Source organism: Plectropomus leopardus, chromosome 19 (genome assembly GCF_026936395.1).
Source record: "Plectropomus leopardus strain MGB_pleo_1.0 chromosome 19, ASM2693639v1, whole genome shotgun sequence".
NCBI lineage: Eukaryota > Metazoa > Chordata > Actinopteri > Perciformes > Serranidae > Plectropomus > Plectropomus leopardus.
Genome location: NC_142194.1, coordinates 25,939,657 through 25,954,061, shown reverse-complemented (window position 1 = coordinate 25,954,061; position 14,405 = coordinate 25,939,657). Strand labels below are relative to the sequence as shown.

The 14,405-nt window shown below is 37.9% G+C and overlaps 1 protein-coding gene across 8 annotated transcripts in view; it reads left to right on the top strand.

Annotated features, from left to right (window-relative positions):
- The window catches only part of myocd (myocardin), a 173,889-nt gene that overhangs the window by 26,728 nt on the left and 132,756 nt on the right, over positions 1 to 14,405 (top strand). For 6 of the 8 annotated variants that reach the window (XM_088070035.1, XM_088070033.1, XM_088070034.1 and 3 more), the window contains exon 1: positions 7,643 to 7,748. The exons of the other annotated variants lie outside the window; for them this stretch is intronic. The gene's annotated coding sequence lies outside the window, so the exon portion shown is untranslated. Of the gene's footprint in view, positions 1 to 7,642; positions 7,749 to 14,405 lie in introns of those variants that run through there. 8 annotated transcript variants of the gene reach the window in all.

Sequence of the window (14,405 nt, the reverse complement as noted above, 5' to 3'; positions counted from 1 at the left end):
GGAGTGTGTGTGTTTAAGGGGGTGAATGAGGTGATGGTGGTAGTTGAGCTGAAGAGACTACTCTCAGTTTACGAAGAATGAGTAATATATTCACGTCGCGATGATTCATAGCTCTTCGTCTCCAACTGGACTGCACAAAAAGAATCACACTGAAAAATGATATAATTCTTGACCTTCATCGTAATCACGTAACACATCGAGAGCTTAGCTGTAAGCCTAAACCTGGTTGTTCCAGGCCGAGGGGAGCTTTCCCAGACAAATGGTATCAATTTGCTCCCAGTCATTAGAGCACATTGTTGACTGGGATGACATACTGTAGAGTCAAGCTCGCTGGGACCCCAGTCTTAAATCAAATGACCGACTTTTCCCACAAAAGGATCTATTTGAGGTTTGCAACTGAAAGAGAAGAAGACTCATTTCAGTCTGGGAGTTTAATGGTTTAGACAACTGTGGGTAGTTTGCAGGGATGATTGAAAAGGTTCCGGCTTCTCCCTTCTTCTTCTTCTTCTTCTTCTTTTTTTTTCCAGATTCCCCCTTCTTTTTTAAGGTCGGGAAAGAATGAAAAACAAAACAACACATTTTCTCCCTTCCTCCCACTCGCATGCACACCCGTGGAGAGAGCGCACCAGAGGCGTCCAACAGAAACACCAAACAGAAATAGAGCTGCTATTTTGGTCTGAACCGGCTATTATTTTTAGAAAAAGTGACATGCTCTACGTTGAATTACAACATCATAAGGTCACTCCATACCCTCTTTTTTTTCAACCCTCTACCCTCCAGCCGATGACTCACCACAAAGTATGTAGTGACGTTACCCAATGCTATCCACCCCCGCGTTCTCATCAAAAATTCGATCTGCCGCTCAATGACCCGATTCAATCAAAGGGGGGACTTTTACTATCCGCAGAAATCTGCTTCTTGTTTAAACAGATGGTTTGATATTACGTCCTGCAGGTGAAAGCGAGCAGCCTGATCGGGATGCTTACTTGTTCAGATTGGTTTGTTTTACGTTAGCCCATCATGGAGCGGCTCCATGACCCCCCCACCCTCTTCTTTTGACAGCACATCATTAACATTGCAGCATGTGAGTGAAATGCACCGCGCTATATAACAGGATAATGCGACTGTTGGTATGCCAGGCTGAGACATAATGAAACATGCAGAAAACACATGCTTCCAATTTCTTACTCACCTCAAGTGTTTCGTCCAACCAGTGATGTAGTTGGAGTTGAAAAGGTGGGTAATCTCCCAACCTTGGTCGGTGATTACCATAAAGCATCATCTAATAAACAACCGGACGACCCAAAAATTCATGTTCATTTAATAGGGATTCTTTTTACTATGGTACATCTCTAAAATCCTAGGTCACAAATATTTTAAGAGGAAATCATACAAATATACTTATAATTAAAGATGAATACAAAAGAAGATTAAAGGGTGATTTTTTTTAAAAAGTAAAATTAAATGAGGTAAAAGATATAATAAAAGCTATAAAATGTGTTTGAAGATGAGGCTATAAACGATTATATTGAATTTCTACTGTTTTCAACTATTCAACGTCTACTGTCTACAGGTCTTCATCCTTCAGTAAAGGAAACTGAGACATCTGAAATATACTGTACATGTTAGGGGTCAACAGAATATCAGCCTGGCCAACTATTGGGGCTGATATTTGGCATTTTGCCCATTATCTGGATCAGCATTTTATTTTGTTTTGTTTTGTTTTATTCTACTTTTGAAAATGCAGACACCAGCGTTCACCCAGTTGGGTCTTATCAGTCATGGTGTATCAAGCCAAAACATTACAGCTAGGTCTGCATACATTTTGTCCCATATGTCACCATATTCAATCAATCAATTAGACTTTATTTGTACAGCTTTTCATACAAGCAAAGTTGTAACACAAATTGCTTTACACATGGAAACCTTGTGGTTGTGATGTTTCCAGTTGTTGGCCCAAACTTTGACCCTTACTTTTTTATTATTATTTTTTCTAAATTATTATTTCTTTTTTGGTCATGTTATGTGGAGCTTAGACAAAGAAAGTTACTTGCTTTTACAGGTCTAGTGTGTAGGATTTAGTGGCATCTACTGGCAGATATGATTCATAACACCGTTTTCATTAGTCTGTAATCACCTGAAACCAAGAATCATTGTGTTTGTTATGTTCAAATGAGCTGTTATATTTACATACAGAGCAGGTCCTCTTTCACAGTCTGCCATGTTATTCTACAGTAGCCCTGAAGGGACAAATCAAACACTGTCTCTAGTTAAGGCCATTGTGTTTCCACATAAGCCACCATAGTTCTCCGACAGGCTCGGCACACAGGATAAATTGTAGTTCTGCAACCTCACCACTAGATCCCACTAAATCCCACACTCTGGACCTTAAAATGTGCGTGCCTGTGTGCATAATGGCTGCCCGGCACATCTGCATATCCAGTACTCAAAAGCCGACAGATTAATTCTATTAGGGGAAAAAATGTTTTTTAAAAGCATCACATAGACATAACTGCTGTTTTGTTAGGGCATTGGCATAACCAACATAATTTCGACATTTTAGATAATACTTAAAAAGGAGCATGTATTGTCTCTCATTCCAGTGACATTATGTGTTTTCCAATGAAACCACTGGTCACATAGGTCAGCATCAGCGAAAGAAATGACTTTTTATAGTAATGTTATCTACAAGATAAAAAAAATGAATAAATAAAATCAAACTAAAATGGGCAATGCGGCATCCACCATTTTGGAATAGTCATGGTGTATATGGGTGAGAAGCTGGCTGTCAAAGTGAAAGCACTTTTGTGTGAGAAAGCAACAGACGTGTCACAGAAACACTGTCGAAAATGAGTTCGGACAGTGTGATTTAATAACAGTAGAGATGTATCAGCACAACATCACCATGAGTTCACTGTGGTGTCAACAATCTATCAGGAAGTATTAGAACACTGATAAACTTTTAGTGCCTAGCTTTGATTTGAAGACGTTCACATCTGGTTTACAGTGTAGAACTTGCAGTCTTTGTTCTATGTTGTTTGCTAATTTTAGCAGGCGGAAAGTAATTATCTAAGTTAACATCTGTTTAGCAGAAATTAGAATCCTAACTGTTGCATCAATCAATCATTGATTTGAGTTTACAGGACAGAAAAGAATAGAATATCTTTACTGTCATTGTACAGGTGAATACAACGAAATTCAGTTTCACTGCTTAAGCGGGGCTCAAATAGAATAAAAGGGCATCAGATAAAATAAAATGAAATAATAGTAAAAAATACAATATATAAATAGTGTCAAATTATATCTGACATGCATACCCCCCCCCCACACACACCAGTTCAAACAGTACCTAAGTATACATTATATTGCAAGCAGTAAATAAAGGATCAGACCCAAGAATGAGTGAGCTGATACTAATTAGGCAGGGTATTATAGTCAATTTGCACTCTTGATTTTACCCTTCATTAAAATAAGAAAGTTTTTTGTTTTGATGAGGGACTACAAAAATTTATTGTGGCATCAGCAGGGCCTAACATCAGTATTTCAGCTTGCTTTTGCGTTTGGAAAAGACTGCTTGTGGGGAAGATCTTCAGTTTTTTTCACTTAACATTCCAGTCCAAAGAAACACTGAAAGAGAGCTGTAACAGTGGAATAAATTAAAGGAATATTTTAATACTGCTTCAAGTGGTCGTTTGAAAAACAACTGGCCCTGTGTTAGGTTGAATTCACAAACAAAACTGCTTTTCTCACATGTTTCCATGGTGGACGAAGAATCCAAAAATAGTGAACATTGTTGATGAATTAAAGTAAACGGGGGCTGCTTTTTACAACATTAAGTATATCAAACACTCACATATTCACTCACAAACATATTTACAAACACTCACACAACTAATGTAGTATAATATGAATCTCATTTATCCAGTTGTATGCTCAGGACTTTCAAAACACATGCATTGTCATTAAACATTTAGGCAAGGACCAGTAGCATTCCTGCAAATTAGCTCAGCCCTTCACCTGCAGCTTAAGGATAACCGCTCACCTTTGACTCTCCTCAACAATCTTTACAATAAAAAGAAACATAAAAGTCATAGATATCCTTAGACTTTGACTTTACTACGTTATTAAACAGCTAATAATGCATTCCTAATGTTAGATAAAGCCTTGTTTCCAATCACTAGCTCTAACAAACTGAAGTGAAAGTAAAACTTTGATACTCCTCATTTTGCCTTAGTGTAGTGAGGTTGGTTCATCAGGTTTTCAACAAACCTTAAAAGTCCGAATTGTCATTGTTGAGACTGTTATTAGTACACTGCAGTTGCAAGGAGGAAATGCTAAGCAATGGCATTTTATTTTCTCATATGTCTTGTCGCGTATAAGAAAAAACAACAACAGTATGGACATGTGAACAAGGTTAAAAACCTGATTTTCTCTGAAGGGGGTCTTTATGTTATGGGGTACTTGTACTTTGCTTGTGTATTTTCATTTCATTCCACTTAATACTATTACCACTTCACTCTATTGTCAATATAATAGGCTTTACACCACTGCTACACCACCTCACAAAACTAATGCAGAGGGCATCGGTGGCTGAGTGGATAAAGCAGGAGCCCCATGAATAAAGGCAGTGTCCTTGCCGCAGCGGCCTCATGTTCGACTCCCACTCAAGGCCCTCTGCTGCATGTCATCCCCACTCGCTCTCCCCCTTTCACTCTATTGATCTGTCCTATCTAATAAAAAAGGCTAAAAAAAAAAGCCAAAAAATACATTGTTATATATTATATATTATTATATTGTTAATGAACCACTATTAGTTAAGAAACTCAACCACCTGAAACATCGCAACACCATACATCAATGCATAGTGATAATCTAACAATATATGATATTAAATTAACTGGAGACATCTTTCTGTTTAACTTTTCGTACTTTAACCCTTCAACCTCAGCAAATTGGCTTGATTTTTTTAAATCCATGAGTAACTTAATGAGAAATAACCCAAAAAAAGCACAAAAAAAAGTATAGTGAATAGTAAATAGGAAAATAAAAAAAAGTGAAAAGAAAATTACAGCAAATTAAAAGAAAAATAAAAGTAAAAGAACAAAACAGGAAATAACTGGAAAATGCTAATAAAAATAATAATAAATATATATCCTTCTGTAATCTATTTTTGATACATAATTTTAAAAATTATAAATATAGTTTATGCAGTATTTCCCCCAGTTATTTAATCATCTCTCTCTCTCTCTCTCTCTTTGTTAAGGTCATTTTCTTGTGACCTTTTCCTTTTTTTGGCGTGTGCAGAACATTTCAAAACAAGTTGCCCTTTGCCTTTTTTACCATCTTTTTGAAAAGCATCAAATCAATTTGCTTAAAGGTTTAAATGCTTGTAAAATGCCTCTGAAAGCAGCACAAGAAAACTGATGGAGATCCAGGATACATCGAGTGAAGTAGCGTACATTTTAAGAATTATATTTGACGTGTAATGGAATATTTCTACATTGAGGAAAGCATGAAAGTATTTCCCGTTGAACACAGACCTCTGGGGGACAGGGGGGTTCACTGAAGGCGTGTTATATGATGTGGCCTTCACAGTCTCCAGATCTCAACCAAACTGAACACCGATGGTAGATTTTGGAGTGACCCATGGTGAAATTCATCTTTCAGAGTTAAGACATAGTTTTCTCTCTGCTCACTGCATCTCACTGCTTGAAAACACCGTGACACTGACACAACTTTTGTTTGTGTTTCTGACAACACTTGAAAGCAGCATCTAGCCTCTCATTCCAGTGGCATTATGTGTTTTCCAGTGAAGCCACTGGTGACTTGGGGTCAACAACAGCAACAGAAATGACTATTTATAGTAAACTTGCTCACATAATGAGCCATCCACATCAGCTGAGATAGCTTTAGAGTCGTCTGATAGCATCAGCGTGGTTTTGGCTTTTTATCCTCCAGTAGCCGTTCTGCTCTGCTCCACATTTCAATTTAGTCTGATATTTTGATCCGCATTTGATGAATCCAGATCAAATGTTGCGTAGACCTTTGTTTGTGATGTTGTCAGTGTAGAAGTTCATCTGTATATGTTTGCAATATTTTCCCAGGATATATACTACTAAACACATCCACTTTAAGTGTTTGTTAGCTTCACTGTGTGTCTCTTATATGGAATTGTGCAAAATATTTGAGGTCAAAGATGCGTATAAACATAAGATGTGCTGTTCAGAAGGAGGACACTTGAGGCCAACAGTCTCTAAGCACATGTTATTCTCACTGAGCGTGTTTATCTACTTAGAGAAGTGACATCAGCTGGCGACACGAAATCCTCCCTGTTTTTCTCTGTAGTCTCACTGCTTGCATTGGTACATGCAAACCGACTACCAAAATTGTTTAGGTTAGAGTTAGTAGTATAATTATTTTATAAAAGCAAGAAGCTATGAAAGGCCTTGGTTTATAGTGATTTTACAACAGCTAAAGTCACCCTGTCCATAAAACACTCCTTAGCTATTTTAAAAATGCTACAAACCACGGCCTCTTGTGATGTATTGCTTAACCCCCTCACACTCTTCACAAGTATTTAAAACTTTGATCCCTGAGCAATTCGTTTGATTTCTTTAAAAACAAAAAGTAATATTCTGCAAATTTCCGAAAAATTTTCAGTTTTGAAGCATTATCTTAAAAGCCATTATTTTAAAAATGCCCAGAAAACTATACTTATATCATGATTTTATTTATAATTATGTTACAGAATTATTATGATTGTTGCACGCACTTAAAGCACTTTAAGTTTTAGGTTATTTTCTTGTGTCTGTTTACATTAGGTCTTCCTTTTTCTTTCTCACACAGACACAGACACAGCTCACACAGACTAAGACTTAAAAGGAGAGTTATAACTAGAGTCAAAGACACATCAGCACCACACAAATGTTCGGAAACCTTGGTATCATTTTTGGATTATTTCGGACCCATTTAAAAAAAAAAAGGAGAAAATAGAATTTTCACTGTTATCATATACACAGCGGCCCAAAATACACACACATGCACAAACAGGACATATACATGCACTATGCAAAGTTGTCAGAATAAGGTGGTCTGCCCACAGACAGTCTATCCCAGCAATTTGGCATCAGGTGCCTTGCTCAAAGGCAATTCGGCACACTTCATACTTGGTCCATACAGGGGACCTCTTAGAAAATAGAAAAATGATCATACAAATCAGCAGACAGACAAAAAAAAGCAATATTTACAGACAGTGAAAAACATAGCAAAAGAATTGGTCATAGACATGATAACTTGGTTTACATGTTTGAATAAGTGATAATAAGTCTATAAGTCATTGAATTTTAATTAACTGGCTTCATTATTAATTTAAACCTACACTGTAATTAATTTAACATGCATACACCCACATTCCTAAAATCGAATATCTACAATTTTACATGGTTATTTACATTAAAAAAAGATAATCCACATGATTATGTCTTTATGTCTTTGCCTATGCTTGTACCTCTAGCAATATTCCAAGACACATTTAGCTATTTCCATTGATAGGGACACCAGGAGCAGGAAGGAAGTCCCTGTCACATCTGCATTATGCAAAGCAGTGTGGTGGCAGGCCGTGTGCTTTGCATGCGGCACAGTTGTTGGACATGCCACAAGGCAGCAGCGGGTGTGAGGACACTCTCTCCTCTGGGTAATTGCCGTGCAGGAAATTGGACGTAAAATGTTTAAATAATCACGCATCGGAGGTGAGTTATGGACGGAGCCTACAGTAGTGAAGTAAATTAAAACAAGTGAATCCAATTACTGTTTATGGAAAGCAGCTGCCCAGAGCAGCATATGTTGGTGAGTGAAACTATGAGACTGATGTTGAGGTTTGGAGCTCTGCTTGTCTGTAATACATGATGGCTATTTGAGTCTTTCATTTGTGCATGAATACAGATTGACAAGCCAAAAGACCTCTGAAAAACCTCATGGCGTGTGTTGTGTTTGGTAGAAATTGTAATGTTAGAGGCCTACATTTGAACTGAAGTCGATTGTCTTTCCTTTTTTTTGTGCCTTGGTTAACTCACGCTCCATGAGGGCATTCTGATGTCATAACAACACGATAACTCGCCTCTATGGATTTACAGAAAAACAAGGTTAGTGTTTGCTTACGGTCGTGAACAAACCCTCTTATCCGTGTGTTTATTTACGTACACTGAATCAATTCATCTGTGATACAGCCAACAGTCATGTACTGGATAAGCTTTTGTTTCAAAACATTTGGATTTAATTATCATGGGGATATGATATCCAAACAATCTGGTTTCTTCCATTAATAACATGATTGCGGCATGGCAGTGCGAGCTAAGGCCGCTGCGTTTTCATATATTTTCGTGGATTTGGAACTTGTTTACTTACTATTATGGGCATGAGGCAAAACCCAATTTGGAGTAATGATACAGTTTATGTTTTGGAGTTTTAAAAGATCTGTGAGGAAGTGTCCTGGTTCCACTGCCTGCAGTCTCCCAACTGGAAAACAAACATTACCCGTGTGACTTTTACAGAATAAAAGAATTCTCACTTGTTTCTGCCATTTGCCGGTCAGCTCAGTGGACGTGAGGAAAAAGGAAACCAGCCAAAGCTTTTGTGTAACTGATATCTGAAGCGCTGTACATTGAGGAAGTGTACGCAATGTGTTACTTTACAGATAAAGCACCACAGAGCATGATGTCCTATTTATAGCCATTAACCATGGTGCAAAGTTTGAGTTACAGGCTCTTGAGTGTGTTTTCTTCTCCTCCAGATCACAGTTCTGGACAAAAGTGCTGCAGTGTTGGGGGCAGTTGTACTTTTGGCACCTACTTTGGTTTTAGTCTTTTACATAAAATAGATTTTTGTCAGAAGTTCTATCTCCATCCACCTGTTAATGGATGCATTTACCTTGTGCATATAAAATAACTTATGTGGAAACACCATGCCACAGTGTATTGATAAAAGGTTAATGTGGCCACACAACACGTTCTTATCCCAATTCATCACATATTGCCACATTGCCACAGTTGTCACATGTTGCAGCTTTGCAGTGGACTTCTGCATTTACTTATTACGCTCTAGGCATCCTTCTGTGTCTGCTGTTTACATATGTTTGTACACACACACACACACACACACACACACATATATATACACAGTATATATTATACAAATCATTATTTTTCAACAAGAACATATAAAATCATCCTTAAAAAAATATTTTCTAAAACTAAATTCCCTCCAAAACATAATAAACATGAAAAAAAAAAACATCATGTACGTCATGGCCATCGACTTTGTTCACGTAGGACTACATTGTGAATTTTTAAACCTATGATGAGTATATTTTTGAATGTTGGCATGAAGTCACATGACCTGAGTAGATGACCCATCTCCACGTTTCACATTATCATTAAGTTCACCCACATAATGCTCCTCCTTCCACAGCCTATCAAATGAGTGTATCCCCCAGGATACAAAAAGGCAAAACACTTTATTCATTCTCATAACTTTGACTGCAGGTTGCATCAGTAGTGCTCTTTCACAGTTGATATCACTAGCATCAGTACGAGTGCACTCAGTTTTGTTGTTTGCTGTTCTGTTGCTGCTTCTATTCTACATTTTAGTAGGATTTTGCAGGAATTTAGTCCATAAATCTGTTACTTTGTTCCTGTTTTGGTTGCTAACACTGATGGCAGAGACATCCAACTTCAGTTTAAGTGAGGCTTGAATATGGACAGAATGATGTGTCTCTGTATCATTCGGCACATCAGTAGGCCTGTTCCTTACCATCAAAATGAGCAATTATTCTTGGCTGTAACCCTGCATTTTGTCATGGCAATCCAAGGGACATGTGCCCATCACAGTTTGGTGTTGCTCTGCCCTTCTATGCACAGGAGGAGGCTGTAAAAAGATAACTGAATTTGATAACTGAATAGTTATCAAATATTAAATAAATATTAATATAATATAATATATAAATATTAAATGCGATCCCTTGTTTCAGACATTTAGTTATTTTCAGATTCTCCTGGTTATTCTGGAAAAAATGCTAAAATGTTAAATGCTAAAATATATTTCATTGTCAAAAAACTTTTTATTTAGATTTAACTCGTTATTTTCTTAGCATGGACAAGCTGTATGTATGTGTGTATTTGTGTACATCTTTGGATGTTTTTTTGTTGGACTCTGAATAGCTGGATCAGTCTCTAGGGAAGTTGTCTTTTTTAATTTAGTGTCTGTGAATCCCTTTGAGTTGAAGTAACAACAATGTTATGCTTCATGTTTTTCTTCTGAAAGCCAGAGAAGACTTGGGGGGGACACATTATGTAGGCCCAGTGTCTCTAAGAGAATTCATGAGAAGATTTTATATTAAATGTATATCTAAGAAACACCCCTTGCTGTGTTGGGTTCGTCTTTCCTCTCATGTTGTGACCTACTGTAGATAAAAGCATGCAGGAGTCACAGTGTCCAGTTTCACGAGGAGGCAGATCATTCAAATGGCAGGAGACAAATCATTTAAATAGACTGGTTGTATTGTCAGTTGTTATGGCTTAGGTTGAGTGCTGTGCTCGTATTTCAAAGGGCTCTCTTCTCTTAACTGCTTTTGATAATCACTATCTATTGGATGACCTGTCATTAAAGGGCTAAACAGCATTAGTCCACAGTCTGTTGGTCAACTTAACCTGCTAACTACCCTGCTAAAGTTAAGCATCTTGTTTATTTCACTGTTAAGTTGTTACAGTGCCTTTACATTAAGGGTTGTTTGTTGGCCCTAGCAGTGTAATGCCTCAGCTGCTCTGTGCCAGAAAGCCCTATAGTGTGTCCTCGTATCTTCAGTTGATAACACCCTCTCTTTGGTTTCCCTCAAGACACACTCATATTCACTTAACACTCACATGTGTTGATGTTTCCTCCCTTTTTCTTTTAAGTCCTGTGCATTAGTCCGACAGCATGTGGCTTGCTGTAGGCATAACTGCTGTTTTAGTATGATTAGGGACATGCAAACACAGGGCCGATATATTGGTAACAAGCATAGTTATTTAAACTGTGGTCAGTATTGTAATATCTAGACTCTGAGGATGATAAAATTTAAAAAGCTTGTAAAAACTGCTCATTAAAATGTTCACAAATTTGATGTTAGTCTAAATAATTTTGTTTGAATAATATCATTGAACCAAAAATTGTCATGTAAAAGGTGGACAAATAATTTATCAATCTTGTTTGAGTGCCATTAATTACACATGATTTTTATCAATGTAAAAGACAATTTTGCAAGTCATAGTTTGTTGTAAAACTTCTAACATATAACACCATAAAAACATGTAATTAGAAAAATCACGTCACGTACATGATGACATAACTTTTTTCTTGCTGAAAGCTACAATGCCTGTGTGTTTCATACCAGGATGTAATCACTTGAGCAATGGGTTGTGCTTGTTCTTAAGCCTCCCAACTGATAAAAGACCAGGGTTTGCTAGATAAAACATTAGGTAAGATAACATTGCATGTGCACGGACAGCTTGTTCTCATGTGGAAGCTGTAAAATATTGCTGCTTTGACAGTTCTTTTTGCGTATGATTGCAATTCCAAAAGCCAGTTTGGCGTGCCCATGAAATGCCATTAGACAGTGTCCGTATGAAATCTGGCAGGACGGCATCAGGTTGAAATGCGGCCAGTACAGATGTCATATGTCCGGTCATGAGTCCGGTGTTCGCTTCCTGTCTGAATGTGATTATTTTTTTCCACACCTAACCATGTGCCTCCTTCCCCTAATCCTAACCATCCATCCCATCATGTGCATTTGTTGACATCACAGTAGTTCCATCATGCAATGTCAGCTGCAGACACAGAAGGATACCTAAAACGTAATATGTAGATGCGAAAGGCCACTGCAAAGTGGAAACATAATGACTTGGTTGCATGAGAAGGTGTTGGCAATGAACATAAATAAGTTATCTAGCTGGTTAGCTAGCTCGTGTAGACGCATGTTTTACTGCTACTTCTGCTTACTGGAAGTTGTATCTATAATCATTTCTACTATAGCAAACCCAGGAAAAAGATGGGATCGATAGAGAGTCTCTTCCCTGTCCCCTAAGGGACCTTATTTCAGAAAAAAATACTGTGAATACATTAATTAAAATAACTCAAGGCTGACTTTTGGAAAGGGAAACAAACGTCATTCTCCTGGGTGAAAGTCCTGTATTTGTTTGACCCATCCATCAGCACAACCTCCTCCCACTGCAGACTAAGTCACTATTTAAACTATGCCACTTTGTCTTTGCCCCTATCGTAATTACTATGGCCATTATTTGTTGCCTAATGATAAATGTAAATATGGGTTATAATTCTTTCTTGTGCAAACAACCTACTGGATGTGGTCGTATTTTGGAAGGGAAAAGTCTCACCAAAAAATGTTAACCTGCTGGTGGTGAGAGATGAAATGTCAGGGGATCACCAAAGTTATCAGGGCTTACCTTTGGGGGCTGTGAATTACTTTTAGCCCGGACCAAAGTGGTGGACTGACCAACCACCATTGCCATCGTTGAAGTCTTTTAGAATCAGAAAATCAGAATCAGAATCAGATTCTATCAGCTAGTGAGGTTTAAAAAAAATCATTAACAGAGTGTCTTACAAGGAGGAATGGCCTTGGTAGTCAGAAATTTCCACAGACCTCTGTATTACCTCTTTGGAACTAATTACCAACAAAGTCGTGAGGTAGTTCCTATGAAAACTTTTCATGCATAATCCTCAGTAATGGAGACACTGTCTTAGAGAAAACTCATGTTTCTGATGCTTTTTGGGAACTTCCATTCACTGCTAAAGGCATGAGTATCTCAACACCTAGAACATGCATGGTTAGAAGCCACGAAAGGTAAACTTACTAATTAAGATTTAATCCATGCATAGAGTGCATAATATACATTTAGTTAGTTAGACTGTGGTCATGTTGGGCTTTGGTGTTTCACGCCCTTAGATTCACCTCTCATTGACTGCTCATGCAGCTGAATGCCACCCAGACAGGCTGCATGTTACTGGTTTGCTCATGAATTAGGACTTGGACACATCTGACCACATGTGTCCAATTAGAGTTCCAGTAAACTGAATTGGCACACACACCCTACATCATTTGGGTTGCTGAAATGCAGCCTATGGCTCTCCTATGATGTCTAATTACATTGTAAGACACGAGTAATTGCAATAATAAGTAATGTGTTTAGATTATGCAGAAGTCGGTCCAGATGTAAAACATCTGTTTTGATCCCGCACTTGTGTTTTGTTACTCTAAATGGTATTGTGAGAGCTGCTGTCAAGTTCGTTCACATCTTATTTAAATTCAGTGCTGTAAGAGTATATGTGCTAAAAGCCATATCATTCTTCTAACTTATGTACACATTGTAAATTCAAAGCGAAGTGAATTGTGTTGTCCCATGTAAAGCAGGGAGTGCTTTTGGCATGTTGGCAGCATGGAATCACACAGTAGCATTATTGTACTGTGTAACAGCCACGAGGCTATTAAAAGACTGGAAGCCTTTAGATCTTCTATTGAGTTCGTACGTTATCACTGAATAATTGCTTTACATGTCTTGTATGAACCGTCACATGGAGCGTATAGATGAGAGAATGCCACATGCCCAGTCAAGTAAAAACATCAGTGATCCCTATGATGAACAACAGGGCTTCTAAACCAAGGAAATAAGAAGACTGCAGTCTAGACGGACATGTAGGGATTCAGCGTTGGGAAAATAGGGATAGTAATGATATCAAACTAGAGATAATCCACAGAGAGCAGAGTCTGACCTGAGCTAAGCTTCCCCAACCTCACAGGTATGTCTTCAGCTTATCCTACACGCTATATGTTTATATTTCTTCTCTCTCCTATGTCAAAGCATGTAATTAAAGCTTAACTTACACCCAGAATGAGCCGTAGGTGCCAAATATGGACACTCGAAGAGGTTAGATTTTGATGTACCAAAAAAAAAAAATTCGGAATGAAGCATCAAAAAGACAGGAGATAGAGTTACCGACAGATCTGGCAGGTTAAGCAACACCTTTGAGGACTTTAATGAGTTTATTCTGCTGCTGTGCGCAAAACGGTTTTAAGATGTCATTATGGATTCTTGAGGCGGAATCTGTCTAATACTTTGGTGGGTTTGTGACATGGCTTAGAGGGATTGAGTTCATGAGATGTAATCCATGATCAGACCGAGATGCTTTCTAGTCTTTTTAACCTTTCATTTAGTGCCCAGCTTTCCCTGACCTCCACATTCATACCTGTGCAAAGTATCCACCGCTGGTTTGCTTCTACTTCAAAGGTCTCGAATAATGTTGCGCTGTAGAAGACAGGAACGTGTTTGGTTTAGAAAACAGATTAGGTGAGTGTGCAG